Genomic DNA, 20,520 nt, shown 5'->3' on the forward strand with positions numbered 1-20,520 from the left:
CAGTTAGGAGCATTTATTACTCTTGCAGAAGACCTGGGTTTGGTTCCTATTACCCACATGGTAGCCTGCAACCATCCCTAACTCGACTCGAGTTCCAGGGACCCAATGTCCTTTTCTGACCTCTGAGAGGACTCCACCCCTAAAAGAAAACATTGTATCATAAAGTTGATACTTTCAGGGACCCTAGAAGTGGGAGCCATAGGTGGGCTTCCTGTTCAGTGAAAATAATCATCTGGAAACAACCTTTTGATAATTTTCCGGTTTACACTGTAGCTGCAATAGTCTATTCCATTAAAGTCATCCAGAAATGAAGGGACTTGGAACTAGGGATGTAACTCTGGGTAGAACACTTGTCTGCCATGTGTGAAGCTCTGACTTGGATCTCTAGCACCACAGAAAACCACATCTGGCCGAATATTTGTTCATCACAGCGATCCAGAGGAGCAGGAGTTCCAGTTCACCCTTGGGTATACACTAACTTCCAGACCAGCCAGGGATACAAGAGACCTTATCTCAGAAAAACAAAATGACAAAAACCTGGGGAACATTTGAGAGTAGCTCAGCCAGTGGGCACTTGTCATGAAAACCTGACAACCTGAGTTTGATGCCCAGATCCCACTGTGGAAGGGAAGCACCAACTCCCAAAAGGTGCCCTCTGACCTGTGCATGAAGACAAGGCATAATAAACATGGTCTCTTGAGCCAGTATGCACATACCAGGTTTTGTTTTGTTTTATTTGTTTGTTTGTTTTTTGAGATAAAGTTTCTCTGTGTTGCCTTTGCCATAACAAAAAATTTTAAAGACTGTTTTATCACTATAAGACAAAAAGGGTCCTCCTTCCCATTTGGAAATGAGTTTGCCCTAGTAGCATGATTTGTCTCCGGATTCTTGAAAAATAAAATCACAGCTGGGCAGTGGTGGCACATGCCTTTAATCCCAGCACTTGGGAGGCAGAAGCAGGTGGATCTCTGTGAGTTCAAGGCCAGCCTGGTTTACAGAGTGAGTTCCAGGACAGCCTAGGCTACACTGAGAAAACTTGGTCTTGAAAAAAAAAATCACTTTACATGATAAGAAGAAGAAAAATGAGGGTGAAGAGATGACTTAGCAGTTAAGAGCACTTGTTGCTCTTGTAGAGGACCCACTCAGGTTCAGTTCCCACCCCCGAATGACAGCTTACAACCACGTATAACTTCAGTACCAGGTTATCTTACAACCTCTTGGGAACTCCATGGGCACCAGTCATATATGCAGACATAACACTCATATAAAATAAATAAATCTTTTAAAAAGTTGTGAGTAAGACAACTAATTAGAGGCTATACTGAGATGGCTCAGCAGTTAAGAACACTATTGTTCCAGAGGACCTGGATTTGAACTCAGAACCCACATGACCACTCACAACGGTCTGTAACTACAGTTCTAAGGAATCCAGTGGGCACTACATGCAGGTAGTGCATATACATGCAGGCAAAACACCCACACATAACATAATTGTTAAAAATGCAAAGACATAAAAAAGAAAAGAAAAAGAAAAGACGTCGTAAGTCAGTTTGGTGGCATGATCCTGCAAATTTAGCAACTTGGGAGACTGAGGCAGGATGATCACAAATTAGAGGCCAACTTTGGCTACACAGTGAGAGCTGTCAAAATAAACTAACTTTAAATAAATAGTTAAAAAAAGGTACATTGTTATTCTAGACTTGTAGAGCACCTAGTCTTGGGGAGCAGGTCTTGTCTTGGGAAGAGTTTACCACAAGCCAGGTGTGGTAAACCATGCATTTTGTCCCAGCACTTGTGGAGTGGGTAGCAGAGGCAGGTGGACATCTGAGTTCAAGGCTAACTTGATCTATAGGGGAAAGTCCAGGACAGTTAGAACTACACAGAGAAACCCTGTCTTGAAAAACCTGAATAAGTAAGTAGATAATAGTCTTCTACCTCGGGTGACACGAGTGCTAGAGATTGCCAATCATGAACATCCTGGGAAAGGCAGGGAAGAAGTGTAAAACCCTCCAAGCCTGGGGGTGAATTCCAGATCCAACACATTGCCACTACCTTCACCGTGACCCTCTGGGTCTCACCTGGAGAGGGTATCATGGGTGGTTTTGTGCACACCCATTAATGAAGCAAGGACAGAAGGATGGAGGCCCATGTACAGAGAGGCCAGAGAGACACAAACCAGCCAGGACACCTCGGCGACCCTGTGTCTTGTACACTTGCCCACCACCAGGCCTCTGCATGGGGCCACAGCTCTATGTACACTTAGTCACAGTGGTTGGAACCATGTGCACACCACAGGAGGCCTGTGCCCCCAGCCACAATGTGCTCACAATCACACCACAGCACGGATCTATCTACACGTCCATTGCGCACACAGGGGCTGACCTGCCACACGCTGCAGAACACAGACACACAGGTCCACGCACACGCAGAGCCGGACACGGACTCTGGCCAGCCCCACCTTACACAGCACACACACACACACACACACACACACACACACACACCCGCACAGGACGCCAGGGTCGTGGGCCGGCGCACGCACGGTCACAGGCAGGGCACGCGCACACTCGCGCATCCGATCGCTGCACACACGCGAGGCGCGGGGAGGCGGCGGGAGCCCGCGGTCCAGGCGCCCCCGGCCCGGAGCGCGCCGAGCCCGGCTGGAGGGGGAGGGGACGCGGCCGCGCGGGGGCGGGGCGGGGGCCGGCGGGAGCGGGCACCTCCAGCGCAGCGCTCGGCCTCGCCGCCGCGCCCCGCCGCCGCCCCAGGGTGCAGTCAAGCGGCCGCGCGGGGCCCGCGGGACGGGGTGGAAGTGGGGTGGGGGCGGGGATCGGGCCGGGCCGGAGCCGTGCTGCCTGCGATGCCGGGCGCCCGCTGCAGCCGCCGCCGCCGGAGCCCGGGATGGGGCGAGGAGAGGCTGCGGCGGACGCCAGCATCTCCCCGCCGGGGGCCCCGGGGGCCGCGGAGCCGCCGCCGCCGCTGCTGCTGCCGCCGCTGCTAAGACCCAGCGGGCGATGGGTGAGTTGACCCTGGAGCCAGGGACCCGCGCCGCAGCCCTGCATTCCCCGCGCCCCAGGCCTCGCCTCCGGGTCCCTACCACCGCCCCCCGCGAGGGTCCCGCAGCCCGGGGACCGGGGGCCTGGAGCCAAGGAGGGGCGAGATGTGGGGGGCTGCTTAGCCGGCGCCCCCCGCCCCCACCCGCCTGCTCTCTGCAGCTCTCCCTGGCCGCAGGGCAGAGCCTGGCGCGGCGACCCCCTCCTCTGACTGGACTGGAGGTGGGGTGGGGGCGTCCCAAGGCGCGGGGCTCCAGCCGTGCTTTGTGCGGCGCCTTTTCCCTTCCACCTCCTGCGCGGCTTGGGGCTGGGGGGCGCAAGGCCTCAGCTCTTGCCTTCCCCACCCCCGACCCCGGCTGCTGCGGTGGCTGGCCGAGGCCCAGGCGCGGTCGGTCGGGGTGCTGGGCGGGTGCGGGGGCTGTGGCTGGAGCTGTAACTACAGCTGCCTTAGCGGGGAGCAGGCAAAAGCGAACGGTGAGAGGGGCCCCCTCCCCGTCTTTTACTGGGGAGTGGGGGGGGCTCCCTCTCTTTGCACTGCACTGTCCAGGGCGGAGGAGAGCTCCTGGCTGGGGGAGGGCGCTATAAATATCTGCAAATAGTTCTGGAACCGGGGGTGGGGAGGGGAGCTTGCTTGGTTGTGCTGGTGTGTGTGTGTGTGTGTGTGTGTGTGTGTGTGTGTGTGTGTGTGTGTGTAGGGGGGTGCCTGAGCTGGGGCGCAGGAAGCAGAGGTGCTGTGCCCCAGTCTGCTCTGATGGCCTGAGATCTGATGATGCTCCCTGCCCTACAGAACACCCTAGAAGGGGGATGAAGGCAGGAACATTTCCCTACTGGGATTCTTCTATGGCCCCCTAGCATCCCTGGGACATGGGTCCAGATATGACTTCATAGGGGATTGGCCTGTCACCTGGAGGGACACAGTTATTAAAGGTCCAGGCACTGAGCCAAGCGTGAAGATGGTAGGGAGAGCAAGAAAATGCTCTCTCCCTCCAGGAGCTGGCAACTCTAGGGTTAGTGCTGCCCAATGCTAAGGAGATAGGCAGGGGTCCTGGGAAAGTTGGAAAGAGGGGCTCTCTGCCCTAGGGAGAAAGAACCTACTGGACTAGATGACAGGAAGCTGGAAGAGTTCCCAGGACTGAAGAAATGGCAAGAGCAAAGGCCTAGAGGTGTGAATCCCTGGTGTGATGAGAGATGGGGTGCAGGGTAGTGGGGCACTGGACCATCATGAGAAATGAGCTGGGGAGTAGAAGGGGCTGGAGAGGGAAGCCAAGGCTTCAGGACAGGAGGGCCAGATGGAGAAGAGGTGGAAGGTCACACCAGGAAGCTGGTACTAACTCCTGAGGACAGCGGGGAGCTGTCCTCGGCAGGGATTGAGCAAACTGCCTCAGCTGCCTCCTTGGAGAATCTGTCTGTGTGTCCTGTGGTCAGGACTCCTCATTGCCCATCCGTTAGCCCGGCTGCTGTAGTAGCTGTCTCACTCCAGGAAGTCGGTGTTCTGAGCCTCAGTTTCCACCTCCGTCGAGTGGAGAGAATCCCACCCCCCAGGATTTTGGAGAGGATTGAAAATGATGAGGCACGGAGGATGCCTGGCACCTGAACCGTGTTGGGAAATTGCTGGCTGCTGCGTTGGTATTATTACCTGTAAAATGAGGCCATCTGATGCCAGCTGGCTGTGAGGCCAGTTTCATGGGGAGGGCAGGCTGTGCTGAGGATCATGGGAGGACCAGTGGAAGGGAGAGCCGAGGGCTTGCTAGGGAACTGCGCAGGAATTTCTTCTGGGATTCTGGGAGGTGAGTGGCCAGGAATGGCTGGCAGGAGGATGGTCTGCAGATAGTCTTCTGGCCCCTCTGGTCCCCACCACAATGTATGTCCTCTCCCAGCAAGAGACTTGAGGTGTGCCACGCTGTCCCTTGAGTGCAAATGATTTTTGTTCCCCATACTGTATGATCCTTTCCCTCTTCCTGAAGCCAAGTCTTAACTCTCCACATGGAGACCCTGGCTTTCTCCTAGAAGTTTCTTCAGACATCCAGGCCAAGGAACACGTTTCGTTCAGCTGAGGTGTAGAGATTGGGAAGAGACAGACCTTCTTAGATTAATATCTAACTGGGCAGGAGGTCCCATCAGTCCCTGTCCTGTGCTGGCTGCCTGGAACCCAGGCCTAACTACTTAAAGCAGACTCTTGATCCAGCAGCCGGGTTAAGATTCCAGCTCTGCACTTCTTATTTTGTGACTATATCGCCGACCTCAGCTTCCCTGTCTCTAAAATGGGGACAATGCCTATGTTACCATTTGAGCGGCTTAGTATGATTTCTGCTGGGCATTCACTGCGCCCTCTTAGAGTGAGCCTTGGAAGCTTTGCAGTCTGTTCCATGGGTTGTGAATGTTCCTGTGGTCAGGAGTCTGCCGTTCTGTGTCATAAACTCAGGCAGGGGAGATGGGCATGCTGACATCTCTGGCTGTCTGGTAAAATAAAACCCCTGGTGATGAGTGTTGGTGCAAATCATCCCAGCCCTGGTTAACAGGAGCTCTTAAAGGGAGGCGGTACACACCATCTTCCACACCTAGACAGACATTCAGGAGGTGCCTAGTAATGGTGGTTGATGAAAGAGAAAAGGACTCAGGAGCTGTTGATGAGATGAATCTGGGGAGCTGCCGGGCAGAGCCAGAGGTGATAGCTTTACCGGAAGGGACTGGGCAGGCCTCTGGGCTAGGGGCAGAAGTCCACCCTACAGGACCTGATCTGCAATGGAAAGTAGGGGCAGGACCAGGAGATTAGGAACCCTTTCCGGAGACACCCCCACGCTGGCACATCTCTCTTCTGGTCTACCTTTGCTCATGAGGGTTCTCTTCAATCTTGGCCTGGCCATACTCTTGTTTGGTTTGGTTTTGTTTTACAGACGGGTCCATCTGAACCCCCACACTCTAGCCTAAGAGCGTTGGAGATGAGCTCCAGACAGCTCAGTTTTCATCCCCTAGCACCCCCTTCCTGCCCATCAGCAGCTTCCTCGTATGCCCCTTCCACAATGCCAGCTTTTAACCTCAGGTCAGACCAACGCCCTCTGTGCTGCTGACATCTGTGTCCACACAGCTCCTCGGGTGTGCACGCCTTCCCGTGGAAATTTGTATAAGTATAGTCATGGTGGTGTGCACGCATATATGCCTACATGTAAAGACAAGAGGTTGACATTGTGTGTCTTCCTCAACAACCCCACTTCATTTTAACTTTTAAAACTTTTATTTTATGTGACTGGGTGTTCTGCCTACATGTATATCTGCGCGCCATGCGGGTGCCTGGTGCTCCCGGAGGCCAGAAGAAGGCACTGGATCTCCTGGAACTGGAGTTACAGATGGTTGTGAGTTGTCATGTGACTTCTGGGAACCAAACTGCAGTCAGTGCTCTTAACTGCTGAACCATTAGTCCAACCCCAGCCACCTTATTTATTTATTTATTTATTTACTTACTTTGAGATGAAGTCTCTCCTTGAACTCTGAGCTACGGACTTGGCTTGGCTGGCCAGCGAGCCCTAGGGATCCGCCATCCCTGCCTCTCCAGCACTAGGATTATAGGCAGTGTGCAGGCACTGTGTGTGTTGCCTTTCTTTTTTTTTTTTTTTTAAGTATGGATACTAGGGATTGAATTGGTCTTCATACTTGCATGGCTCAGCCCCTGGCTGTGGAAATGTGAATAGGTGTATACGGTGTACTTAACAGTAACCCATACCAGGAGTACCACAAAAGTCCCCCTGCAGAGGGGGACATTTGAGGTACAACTCTTAGTTCATCCTTGTTCTCATAGCTTGGGCCTCACAGTGTCAGGGAAACCCACGTGAGTCCTGGCTCTTTCTGTAGAGCCACGGAGCAGATGCCTCCTGCCGTGGCATGTTTGTGTGCTCCTGTCTGTGTATGGATTCTTTTCAGTGTTACTTCTGTGTATGTGTCTGTATCTGTGTGAATGTGTGCCTGTGTGTGCAGGTGTCTGTCCAAGGAGGCCAGAAGAAGGTGTCAGAGCCCCTGAAGCTGGAGTTACAGGCATTTGTGAGCTGCTTGATGTGGGTGCTGGGAGCTAAACTTGGGTCTCTGGAAGAGCAGCCTGTGCTCCTAACCACTGAGCCATCTCTCCAGCCCTGGGATGTTCGTTGTTATGTGTTTTCAAATAGTCAGTGAACAATGGCTATACTGAGGAGCCTTTGGCAAATGTGGTAAATGTGAATGCACAAATGGATACATAAACAAATGATTCCCAGCCAAGTGTTCAGTGTTCTGACCTTTTCTCTCCCTTCTGCATCCCTGATGAAGAAACCTGACACACACACACTGCCCCCAAGGGCAGCTTCACAATACAGAGAGATAGCCGGGCAGTGGTGGCGCACACCTTTAATCCCAGCACTCAGGAGGCAGAGCCAAGCAGATCTCTGTGAGTTCAAGGCCAGCCTGGTCTACAGAATGAGATCCAGGACAGGCACCAAAAAAACTGCACAGAGAAACCCTGTCTCGAAGAACAAAAACAACAAACAACAACAAAAATACAGAGAGATGGTCACAGGGACCCTGTTTCAGAGGAGTTTCTGTCCCCACCTCTCAGAAGGAGACAAGAGTAGGGCTTACTTGTCCATGACCTCTCCTGTGGTCTAGCATGAGGCAGACCTGGGGCCCCTCCGCCTTTCTCATATCTAGAAAGTTTGTAAACTTTCCTGTAGGATCCTAAAGTAATTTTGCTTATGTTGCCTCAAGTGGAAATGCTTCTGTTGGCTTACTTGTTTTCATTTTTTCTAGAAACATAAAATTGAAGCAATGGAGACCATTCACATACGTAATTACTCCGTTGTTTTATGAACTTAGAGGTTATATGTCATAAAAGTTTGGCTCCCACTGAAGTGGAGTCCTCTGTGAGAAGAAGGCCTGGACAGCCTGTGTGCTGTCCTGTCCCCTCCCAGCTTGGAACTTTCCAGAAGTGACAGCCTGGAACTGAGGGGTCTAAATGGGCATTGTGGACTCAGGGTATCAGGATGAGCGGCCACCTAGGTGTCCTTGCAGCCGCACCTCCCAGTGAATGACTTCCTCCTGTTCTTGGGATACTTCCCACTGCCTAAGGGCCAGATGCTTTCTGTGTGTGTTCACCGTGACAGCGGGCAAAACGCCTGGGCGCAGCCATGAGCGTTCTTCCCGTGGGCCAGTATGGGATGCCTGGAAGGGAGGCGCACAGCCAGGAAGTCGTAGGATTGGGCTTGCACTCCGTTTGTAGGGACCGTTTGTCCAACTCTCTGTCTGAGTCCTCTTGATCTTTCAGACCTGTCCCTTCTCTCTCTGTGGGTTCCCAAGGGCCTGCATGAACCTTTCCCAAGCAGCGAGCTGCAGAGCCTCCAGGCTAGTCTCCCTTTGGTGCATGCTTCTCTTATAGCTGGTCCCATGTCTATCTCTGGCCTCCCCTGCCAGGGTGGGATACATACTAACCAGGCTCTACCTGGCTGTTTGGTAGAGCCCCTCAGTGGCAGAGCTGGGAACCCACAAAAGAATGTAGTGGTGTGGCATGGTGGTGAGGGTGTTTAATTCCAGCACTCGGAAGGCAGAGACAGGGGGATCTCAGTGAGCTCCAGGCTAACCTGGTCTACATAGCAAGTTTCAGGCTAGCCAAGGTTGGATAGTAAGAGCCTCTCTCAAAAGCAAGCAAAATAAAAGTTTGATGTCTGTCTGTCTGTCTGTCTGTCTGTCTCTCTCTCTCTGTGTGTGTGTGTGTGTGTGTGTGTGTGTGTGTGTGTGTGTGTGTGTGTGACAGAGGACAGCTTGGGGTCAGCTCTCACCTGCTGCTATGTGAATTCTGGGGACTGAACTCAGGACTGAACTCAGACTCAGTGGCAGGTGCCTTTGTCTACGGAGCTATCTAGCTGGCCTGGCCCTATGTAAGATTTCTGTTTCTAGGGATAGAAATCAGGGCCCTGGGCTTGCTAGGCAAGTGCCCTACCATCAAGCTACCTTCCTGGTCCATGCAGCTTTAAAAATGTTATGCTGAAGATTGCAGGGTCCGAGGACTCCCAAGAACCACTGCTTGGCCCCGTGAAGTCCAGGCTGCCTCACGATGTCTCTGGCCCTCTTGCTTGTTCTTGGCCTCAGTTTCCAATCACCTTCATTCACCACGCTATTTCTGGACGTTCTTTTGCCTCTTCTGGAGGCTGATTCTGGTCTGGGCCGATCTCCGAGCTTGCCTGTATTGTGGGTAGCTCCTGGTGGTCGGGGTATTGCGGCAACTGACTGGAGATGGCCACAAGGAACAGGAGGACAGGGAGAGCTGCAGGTGATGGGAGGGGCTGGCACCGGGCCTCACGGGTGGAAGGCATTCAGTAAGTATTCCTTAAACATTTACTGAATGTGATTGCAAGGACAGCAAGTGAGGGCCATTCCTGGAAAGGACACAACATGACCGGCATGGGTAAAAGATCTAGAAGGTGTTCCTGACCACAAGCCGGTGAGGAGGTCTGTAGAGTTGTCTCCTGTCTCCAAACTAGGACCTAGTCCCACCCTCCTCAAAGAATACAGTGGGCAGACGATAACAATACAACACGGGACTGAAATGAATCAGGTTTTATTCTCAGTGGGATGCCAGCCAAGTGGAGACAGCTCTGAGAGGATACAGCTCAAAGCTCTCAGAGGCCTCAGGATGCCAACCACCGAGAACTAGCTCTGAGAGGTGTTACAGCTTTGGAAGACGACCAGAAGAGCAGGTCTTTGAGGTGATGGGTAGTCTTGACACCTGGAAGCTGGAAACTGCCTCTTGTTGGCAACCGACAGCTGGAGTCTCAGAGGCTGTGGTGTTTTGAATGAGAATGGCCCACTTAGGCGTATAGATTTGAATGCTTGATCATCAGGGAGTGGCACTGTTTGAGAAAGATTAAGAGGTGTGGTCTTGTTGAAAGCAGTGTGTCACCGAGGGGACAAAAGCCTGTGCCAGGCCCAGTCCTGCTCCCTGTCTTCCCGCTGCCTGTGGATCAGGATGTAGGACTCTCAGCTGTTTCTCCAGCGCCTTGTCTGCCTGCCTGCCGCCATTCTCCCTGCCGTGATGATAATGGACTAAGCCTCTGAAACTATAAGCAAATCTCCAATTAAATGCTTTTCTTTTTTCTTCTTTTTTTTTTTTTGTGGGAGGAGTTTGAGGCAGGGTTTCTCTGTGTAGCCCTGGCGTTCCTGGAACTTGCTCTGTAGACCAGGCTGGCCTTGAACTCAGAGATCCGCCTGCCTCTGCCTCTCGAGTGCTGGGATTAAAGGCGTGCACCAGCATGCCCCGCTTTAATACTTTCTTTTTAAGAGTTGGCTTGGTCATGGTGCTTCTTCACAGCCATAGAAGAGTGACCGAAGGCCTTCAAGATAATACAGTCTTTCAGTCTGAAGTAGCCTCAGGTTGAATCTGGAGGAGGACTGGAGCAACCTCCCTGCCCGAGGTTTAAACACTATTGTCTCTTCCTTTCTGTGGAATGCTAATGCATCCTTCAGGAAGCCCAAACTTATAGGTCACTATCTGGGTTCCATTGGCTGAGTGTGTGGCATGGGAATAGGCTGAAAAATAGGACCAATCAGGGAGGGGCAATTAAACTTGGTGGAGAGGCCTAAGACAATGAGCCTACCAAAAGTAGTTAAAAGTTGACAAGTAACTTGTTACAATGTTTCCATTGGTTCCTGTGCTGTTTGCAGGTGAGCTGCGGCTTTGGTCAGGTTCCCCAAGGGTTCCTGTGGTTGCTGCTGGTGGGTTGCTCACTAAGTTACCAGCATTAAGATTTCCGGGCTTAGCCAGGTGGTGCTCACGCTTGCCTTTAATCCTAGCCCTGGGGAGGTAGAGGCAGGTGGATCTCTGAGTTTGAGGCCAGCCTGGTCTACAGAGTGAGATCCAGGACAGCCAGGGCTACATAGAGAAACCCTGTCTCAAAAAACCAAAAACAAAAGATTTCTGTGATGAGCCTGGTCACGGTCAGGCTCATCACAGAACTCTGAGTGGGATACGGACCTACCATTAACACAAAGTACTGTGAACCTGAATGGTTATAACTCATATTTATAGTGTTCACAGGACCAACATACTAGAGTTTTATTTGTTACTTACTAATTAATTTATTTATACAGGCATACACTGTAGCCAGGCTGGTCTGGAAATTACTATGTAGCCCAGGTTGGCTTCAAACAGATTCTAATCCTCCTGCCTCAACTCCCTCGTTCTGGAATTTACAGGTGTGGGCTGGCTATCATGTCCATCCTGGGCTTTCTTTCTCTTTCTTTTGTAGTACTGGGTGTGGAACTCACGCCTTGTTTGTGTGAGGCAAGCGCTTTGTATCAGAGCTATATTTCTTTGTTTTTATTATTCATTTTTTTTTTAAGATTTATTTTTGAAAGTTTTCCCCGCTTTTTCAGATTTTTTTTTTAAATATATTTTATTTTAAAATATATTTTATTTTATTTTTATGTGCATTTGTGTTTTTGCCATGGGTGTGGGGATCCCCTGAAACTGGAGTTATAGACAGGTGTGAGCTGCCATGTGGGTGCTGGGAATTGAACTCAGATCCTCTGGAAGAAGAGTCAGCACTCTTAACCCCTGAGCCATCTCTCCAGCCCCAGATTTCTTTATTTTATATGTATGAGTGTTTTTTTTTCCATGTGTGTATGTGCAGCTTGTGTGTGCCTGGTGCCCATGGAGGTCGGAAGAGGACACTGGATCTCCTGGAACTGGAGTTATAGATGTTTGTGAGCTGCTATGTGGGTGCTGGGAGTCTAACCCAGGTCCTCTGAAAGAACAAGTGTTCTTACCCTTTGAGCCAACTCTCCAGCCCTTCTTTTATTATATATATTATATATCCTGTGATGAGCCTGACAGTGACCAGGCTCAAGCCCCCAAGTCTTTTTGTTGGTTTGTTTCCAGACAGGGTTTCTCTGTGTAGCCCTGGCTGTCCTAGAACTCTCTCTGTAGACTAGGCTGGTCTCAAACTCAGAGATCTGCCTGCCTCTGTCTCCTGGGTGCTGGGATTAAAGGACTAAAGGCATGCATCACCACACCTGGCTTATTTTTTTAATTATTTGTGTGCAAGGATGTCTGTGTACGTGAGTGCAAGTATGTGAGGAGACCAGAAAAGGGTGTTGGATTCCTGGGAGCTGAGTTATGGGTACATATGAGCTGTTTGATGTGGGTGCTGGGAACAGCTAGTCTCTACAAGGACAGCATGGGCTCTCAACTGCAGAGCCATGTCTCGGGCCCAGTGCATGTCTTTCTTGAGTGCTGTCATTCTCGTATCTCTTGAGTCCCGGGCAATGGTACCAGGATAATTCTCCTTTCACTGTGTGGAAACTGAGTCTCAAGCTGGAGCCGTCACAGGAGCAGGGAGAGGTGCTGTAGAAAGAGTCTGCATAGTGGCCATGCCCATGGTATTCTTTTTGCTGCTTTCAAAGCATTCCATAGTGGGTAGGAGAGACAGCTCTGCTTCCCGACTTGTCATAGCCTGGGTTCAGAAACCATTTAAAGGCAGTCCGCTGTCGTACTGCGTGCTCCCAGAGTGTGAGCTGGAGTGTGGCTAACTTGGAAGAGGTCATAGGAGCTGAACAGGAGGTTACAGTTTTGTAGAATGGTCTGGTAGAATGACCAAAGGCCTCTGCGATTGGGTCCAGCCTTGGGCGGAAAATGCACTCCAAAGGCCACCTGGCACATTTCCATGCAGGGGATTCTAGCGACCAGGCATCCGAGGGCTGACTAGGGCCTCACAGGTCACCACGGTACTGTAGCACAGACTGGTGACTTGTACCTGTTGGTTAAACAGGGCGCTGCTTGAGGCTGGCCGCCGCCCACTGTGGCCATGCCGGCGGAGGAGAGTGCTGATTGGAAGAATCACAGCCATGGTTACCTTTTTTAGAGCTTTATTGGGAGAGGTGGGGGCAGATGGATGGAAGGAGCGGAAAGGAAAGAGAGGGACACACAGAGGGTCCACCCGCTTTTTAGGCTGGGACGCCTTGGCAGGCTGATGATGTAATTAAGGACAGAATCCTTACAGTACCCACTGCTGGGGGGAATGTGACAGAAACCACGGTCCCCAGGCACGTGCATTGTGGACGAATGGTGTGCCTCAAGTTCTTGGGGTGAGTGCACCAGCACCTTCACCTTAGAAATGCAGGAGCTGAGGACAGGCAGTCGTGGCACATGCCCTTAGTCTCAGCACTTAGGAGGTTGAGGCAGGTGGATTTTTGAGTTCAAGGCCAGCCTGGTCTACCTAGAAAATTCCAGGACAGCCAGGGCTATTACACAGACAGAGAAACCCTGTCTGGGGGGAAGAAAAAGAACCCAGGACCTTGTTTTCATTGCTGGCTTTTGTCCCTTTGTCCAGAGCCCTGTCCCACCTCTTTTCCGTATCCTTTGTCCATTGATGTATCATTGAGGCTCCTGCAGAAAGCTAGTCTACTCCCCAGGGCCAGCAAGGGGGGAAGGTAGGGTACGTGTGCCAACGGCATTGTGCAGTGAGGAGGGAGCCTGGTGGAAGTATTGTTGGAGCAAAACAAGAGGATTGGCCAGAACTGCAGGGTGGAGGGCCAGCAACAAGGCTTACCTGTGATTCCTTGTGTCTCCACAGCAAGGGGAGAGGGCGATGGGACAGACTAGCGTATAGGAAAAGTGAAGCTGAGCCCAGGTGATTGTCACCTCAGCCAAGAGAAGAGGCTGAGCTGGCAATCTCCAGGCTTCATGGCCACATAAAACTGCCCCTTGTACAGGAGGAACACTGAGGTCTGTGGCACTCAGGACTTATTCAGCATTCCACAAGAAGAGGCTAAAGGTCCTGGTGATGTGTGAGAGCCCAGAGCTTTCTGTACCATTATATTCCTTATACTGTCCCTGTCCCCAAGCCAGGGAGTTTCTCCACAGGGTCCGGGTCAGGTCTGGGGTGGATGAGGAGCGAGTCAGATGGAGTTCCAGGGCCCTGAGTTCCCGCCCTCTCCTGTGCAGAAGGACAAAGTCTGATAGAGAAAAATGCATGTTGCTCAAAGCTGGCAGGAAATCTATGGGGATGTTTTATTCCAGGAAAAAAAAAAATGTGTGTGGGGTGGGGGGAGCCTGTAAGAACTCAGGCAGGAGAGTGGTCATGTTGCCCTCTTTCTTTGGCTGTTTTTTGATTTTCTAAAGTGTATAAGTAACCGTCATAACAGAAAAATGAAGTTTCGTCTTCTAAAGGCAAGAGGGAAGAAAAATTCCCCCATTACAGCTACCGCCTCCGTCTGGTTCTGGTACCTTCTACAGCTGTGGGCAGCTGCCCTGTGGCTGGCTGTGGGAACCCTTAATAGGACATTTCTGGCTCCAGTGTGTGCCAGTGCAAGGAAACAATTTTCTTTCTTTCTTTCTTTCTTTCTTTCCTTCCTTCTTTCTTTCTTTCTTTCTTTCTTTCTTTCTTTCTTTCTTTCTTTCTTTCTTTCTTTCTTTCTTTCTTTTCTTTCTTTCTTCCTTTCCATTTTTTTTTTGTTTTTATTTTGGAGACAGGGTCATATGTAGCCCAGGCTGGCCTTGAACTTGATATGTGACTTTGGACTCCTGATCCTCCTGCCTCTACCTCTCAGAGTTACTCGGGTATGTAAGCACTTAGATGCCTACCTTTTAGCATTTACTGCGCCTTCCAGGTGAGAAAGTTAAGTAATTGATGGGGCGAGAATTAACTGAGTGGTAGTCTCATGGAGGTCATGAGTAGTGGGCTTGGCCCCTAAAGCCCTTGCATGGTAGCCCTGATTTTTGTATAAATAAATAAATAAAAATGTGGCCGGGCGGCGGTGCACGCCTTTAATCCCAGCACTCGGGAGGCAGAGGCAGGCGGATCTCTGTGAGTTCGAGGCCAGCCTGGTCTACCAAGTGAGTTCCAGGAAAGGCGCAAAGCTACACAGAGAAACCCTGTCTCGAAAAACCAAAAAAAAAAAAAAAAAGTTTATTTATTTTAAATTATGTGTGTGTAGGTGAGGCCAGGAGAGGGAGTTACAGGTTATTGTGAGTTGCCCAGCATGGATTCTGGGCAGCAAACTCGGCTCCTCTACAAGGTCAGTGTGTGTTCTCAACTGTTGAGATATCGCTCCAGCTCCATCCATGCCCTTTGGTGATGGACGGCCTCCTGTGTCCCCGGAGGAGACAGTTAGATCCTGACCCAAGGCTCCTGTTGCAGAAGCTGCTGGAGTGACTGCCCCTTAGTCCTTGCCAACACTCAGAAATACCCTCCCATGATATTGAGCTTCCCTTGTGCCCTGGGTCCTGCCCGGTCATCCTTAGAGGCTCTGATAGCGTGGGGAAGTACTTAGCTACAGTTTTCACTCATTGGGCTAGAAAGTGTATATGGAACTGGCAGCATCCCTGCAAGAACACCCCCTGTTTGGGTCTACACAGCTGGCTGCCAGACAGGCCAGCATCTCAGGAGAGCCTCAGGCAGAGAGCAGAGCCGAAGAGTGGCCCAGAGTATTTGGGAAGGAGGAAACTCAGAACATAGTGAGGCCTAGAGCCAGCAGCTCTCACTTGCTCTGTAAGGACCATGTTCATGGTGATGCTCAGGTGCCTGGACACGGGGGAGCACCACAGGCCTGTCCCCTGCTTCATCCTCCCAGTTAGGGACCATTTTTTTCACACAGTTGGGAACAACAGTGTGGACACAATGAGGAGGATTTTAAACTGCTTCTTCCAGCCATTCCTTCTGATTTCCCACATTCTTCATCCCCACGTGTGAGGGTCCCTGAAAGCGCTACAGAGGGCAGAGTAGCAATCCACGAGAGAAGGGAATTCAGCTCAACGTGACTCAGCTGGGCTGCTTCAAACTTCCAGAGTCTGACACTGGGCAGTTTATTGTGGACATATTTAAGTGCAGCACAATTTGAATAAACGTTCCCTGGTGTGATAGTTCTCAAGGAGGCACAATTACCTTAAAACTTGAAGTGCATGTCACTTCTTCCAAGAAGATGGGTTCTAGAGCCAGGCTACATGTATTAGCTTAAGGGCCTAGGGAGGGCTCTGGTGTGGTCTTGGCCGTACAGATCGTGTAGGGGTCTCTTGGACTATTAGTCACCTCCCATCCTGGGAGGGCTTGGGGGAGCCTCTTGCCATACAGATAATACACAGGTCACCTAGACTATTAGCCCTCTCCAGTCCTGCTTGTGGGAGTTGGGCATGGCCTGGCCCTACAGACGCTATAAACCACCAGGTCTTAGTCACCTCCATTCCCAGCCTTCTAGATGGAAAGGCAGATCATATATCTTTCCCATTAAAAATTCCCATTTTGGGCTGGAGAGATGGCTCAGGGGTTAAGAGCACTGGCTGCTTTTCCAGAGGTCCTGAGTTCAATTCCCAGCAACCACATGGTGGCTCACAACCATCTGTAATGAGATCTGGTGCCCTCTTCTGGCCGGCAGGGACATATGCAGGCAGAACACTGTATACATAATAATAAATAAATAAATCTTTAAATAAAATAAAACTTCCCATTTTATTTAGTGCTTACCTGAAGGCCACGACCTTTGTGTTCCCCATGGCTCCTCCCAGCCCTGTGTGGCTCACTCTGTGCTGTACACTGGAGGCACTGTCCACGGTCCCTCTTTCTGGAAGGGAACCATAGGGAAGCCACTTCTCCAGGGGCTCAGAGCCTGAGGTGACATGGGAGGCAACTCTAAGACCTTTGCTACTTTTTCTGAGCTGCCAATCAGACCTGAGCATGCCACAGTGCTATCAAAGACTTCAGGTGTGGCTGGGCGGGGTGGCGCCCCAAAGGACATTGGGTACAAGAAGAAGAGCAGGCAAGTTCCTGGGACTGGGACTCCCTCAGAGAAGCTGCACCACTGTCATCCTGGCGTCGCCTGATTGCGGATCATTGGGCTCCAAGATGAATGCCAGCCTGCCTGGTTCCTGGAGACCTGGTTCGAAGTCCCTCAGAGAGGCCCTGCCACCATGTTGGTGAGTGCTTGAATGGAAAAAAGAAATACAAGGAGGACGTGGCTGCTCCTAGGCATGGCGGAGAAGGTTAATCGTGGGTATGAGGAAGACCATAGCCGGAGGCATCTGGGAAGGTCCTGACCGAACGTGACCAGCAAGACTGAGCTGCGCCACGTGAGGAGAAGCGGGAATCGGAGAAGAGAGAGGAACGGGAGCCGTGGCCAAAATGAGCCAAAAAGGGCTTGTAACCAAAATGGCTGGGTTAATAGGAAAGAGTCTCTGGGGGAGGGCAACTGAGCCCCTGGGCTGGAGAAGTTTAGGGGAGGGGGCAGGGTCTGCCAGCCAGGAGGGACCTTGTAGGTAGGAATTGAGAGATACTGGGAGAATTTAGCAGCCAGCATTAGGCAGAAGGTTTTGTGGGGTTTGTTTGTTGTTTGTTTGTTTGTTTGTTTTTTAATTCCCTGCAGGCCATGGGACACAGGAGGGGTGATAGTCAAGGAGGTTGGTTGTGGAGTGGACGGACTGAGGGGGCCTCCTGGGACCTGGCGTGTGTGGCTGCCTGGTTAGTCATATCACTGAGTGGCCCCAGAAGGAAAGATAACAGGCATAAAGAAGTTGCCAAAGCCACCATCCGTACCAGGCATGGGTCATAGGTTATCAGCTTGTTTGTCGGAATAACCCGCCTAGATCACTTTGCAGCTTGCTTGCAGAGAGAGGTTAAGCCTGCCTCCTGGAGCCAGGCTGAGCGCCCCACAGCCATGCTCACACCCCTCTTGCTGCTGGGCCCAGATCCCTCTATCAGCTCTGAACTTTGCTCCCCCATAGCCCAGCTGCCAGTCAGGCTCCCACCACCTGCCGTACAGATGGGCCTGGGCCACACCCTGTGCCTCGCCCCACCTCTCCATCACAAGGACAATGTCCGGAACAAAGCTGCCTTGCCAGGGGCCTGACTCCATTAGCAGAGAGGTCCTGAGAGGACAGTGGAGGGGGAGGGAAACCCCCCCTCCCTCCTCCAGCCCTCTGGGCTAGAGATGGAGCTAAAGTGGCCCTTTGTACATTGTTCTTGGAGGTCTGGAGCCTCGTGGGAGGGGCTGGCACTGCTGGGGCAAGGCTGCTCATCTCAGCAGTGGGGGTTGAGGGGACTTTCCAGGGAGGGGGAGGGGGGAGGGGGAAGGGAATGGGATTTTCTTGGCCCTGAAGTCGGGGAGGGTGTTCCCTCAGGTGTGAGCACTTAGTGTCTGGGCCCGTCCCCGGAGCCAGACAGCACTTGTCTCTATATGTGAACCCTTTCTCCAGGGTTCCTTGGGTCTCTGGACTGTTCAGTTCTAGTCCTGAGCGGCTGTTTACTGCTCAGCCAAGCTGTGTCATGGGGGGTGGGGAGCAGAAATGACCCTTCTCTCTTGTGGTTGACATTCCTGAAGGCAGGGAGACATAAACAAGGCCTAGCACCTCCCTCGAGGATGAACTGTGGGGTTGAGACCTGGAGAGAGAGAGAGAGAGAGAGAGAGAGAGAGAGAGAGGGAGGGAGGGAGGGAGGGAGGGAGGGAGGGAGGTTGGGGTCAGGAGTCAGAAAGGCCTTGGGTCAGTGGCAACAGAAAGAGGCTGCCAGCCCTCAGAGAAGGGTGCTGAGAGGCTGAGAGAAGGGTGTTCCAGGTGGTAGAGACAGCCAGTGTGAGGACTCCGGGCTGGGGCTTGTCCCGGGGAGGCAGGGTAGGGAAGAGGAAGGTGAACCTAGAGAAGACCTGGGAGCCAGCTTGTCTGTGGACAGCCAGAGCAGGCTAGGTTTCATTCTGGGTGTGACGTGCCATGAGCCATGGGGAGAGAGTGGAAGGTGGCCAGATAGGGACATGGCGGTGACCCTGGGCTGCTAGAGAGGCAGAGGGAAGCCAGTGAGCAGGGCTTTGGGGTTTCAGAAGAAGAGGGATCTTATCCTGTAAGGCACAGGGTGTGTGAGGCTACATGTAGAGGGAGTACTGAGTCCATCTCAGGAACTAGTAAGGCGCGTCTTTGTCAAGGCTCTCTAGATGTCATCCCGTTTAGTCCTTGTGAAGTGGGAGGGTGGCTGACAGGAACTCTCAGGCTCAATGTATTCCGTGGCCTGTCTAGGTCACTTGGTGGTGGGGGTGGAGAAGGGCCAGGCTTTGAACTTTGAGTTCAGACTCCAGGATGCCTCAGAGAGCTGAGCTTTCCCCCCAATACCACTGCAGGGGTCCAGAATGTTCTTTTCAGCTCCATCCCCTTTGACCTTGGCCTCAGTAAACTGAGAAGCACCCACTTTTTTTTTTTTCATGACAGGGTTTCTCTGTGTAACAGTCCTGACTATCCTGGAACTCTTTTCTGTAGACCATGCTGGCCTCAAACTCACAGAGATCAGCCTGCCTCTGCCTCCTGAGTGCTGGGATTAAAGGTGGGCGCCACCACCACCTGGCTTGAGACACCCATTCTTAAACCGCTACCCAACCTCAAGGGCCCCCCCCATGGTATGCTGCGGCATTTCTAGGGCAGGGAGCACCCCGCTGTTCATTCCACAGCCGTGGAAACCAGTTCCTGGCAGAGCTGGCCTTGGCATGACTCTTAAATTAGCCTGTTCTCTCTCATTTCCTACTGCTGATGAGACAGGGCCACCTTTTTGGGTGTGGGAGGCTACGTGGCTGGTGGGTAGCAAGGAGTTGAGGGGCAGGAGCCCTATCAGATTTATCCCCCACTGGCCTCTGGGTTCCTGAAGATGCCTGTGATTAGGTAGAGTGGGATGAGGCTGGGTGAGTGTTGGAGGTTTCCCAGCTTCCGCAGAAGCTCAAAGGAGCCAGCTTCACCTTGCTCTAATTGAAGCTCTTAGTCAGTAATTGCTCGCTCTCACCAATGCCCGGTCCCTCTCAGACCTCTTCTGTTCTGAATGCCCAACACTGTCCCTCTCCTCAACTCCGTCCAGCCTCTCATCTACTGGGCACTTCTTGGCTCCATGTCCCCTTCCCACTGAGGGGCTGTGGGCAGCTGGGCCAGGACATGCCATGTCATCTGGCAGATGGAGATGCTGACATCCAGAGAGGCAGGGCAGCCTGCCTGTGGGTGTCCTGTTTGTTCATTGATATGCAGGATGTTTATTGCACTGATATTTACCGTATGTCAGCTGGTTTTCTAGGAAGTGGGGGTGCAGGACTTGGTGGTTACAGTCTTCTGGGAGGGTCAAGGGTGAGGCCACCAAGCCATCTAACTGAAAGTCTGGGGCTTTTGAGTGGGCTGGGCTTAGGGACGGCCTCAGAGAGAGGCAGAGGTTTACAGAGGGGTAGAAGCGGAGAGAGAAACCTCCATGAGTGGAGTGTCGTGTGCAAAGCCTGCATAAAGCATGGTGGCCCCTTCTCCTGCAATGTGAATGCTCGGAGCCCTGCCCAGCTGCCTGCTAAGCCCAGGTCTGACTCGTGTCCACCACAGAGGATGAGGGATGAGTGTTGGGCCAAAGTGGGACTCCTAGGCTGTGTAGCAGCTGCTTGGGGATCTCCTCTCAGCTTCTAAAGTCTCATCTATGGCCAACCACAGATCTCAGTTCTCCCGTGGAAGGAGGGGTCCTAG

At 52.1% G+C, this 20,520-nt stretch overlaps 1 protein-coding gene across 1 annotated transcript in view; it reads left to right on the top strand.

The window, feature by feature from the left end:
- The first annotated feature begins 2,889 nt into the window (after window positions 1–2,889).
- The window catches only part of Mgat3 (beta-1,4-mannosyl-glycoprotein 4-beta-N-acetylglucosaminyltransferase), a 41,076-nt gene continuing 23,445 nt past the window's right edge, over window positions 2,890–20,520 (top strand). Inside the window, exon 1 of the mRNA XM_028871177.2 lies at window positions 2,890–3,018. The gene's annotated coding sequence lies outside the window, so the exon portion shown is untranslated. The remainder of the gene's footprint in view (window positions 3,019–20,520) is intronic.

The sequence above is a fragment of the Peromyscus leucopus genome, chromosome 20 (assembly GCF_004664715.2).
Source record: "Peromyscus leucopus breed LL Stock chromosome 20, UCI_PerLeu_2.1, whole genome shotgun sequence".
In the NCBI taxonomy this organism is placed as follows: domain Eukaryota; kingdom Metazoa; phylum Chordata; class Mammalia; order Rodentia; family Cricetidae; genus Peromyscus; species Peromyscus leucopus.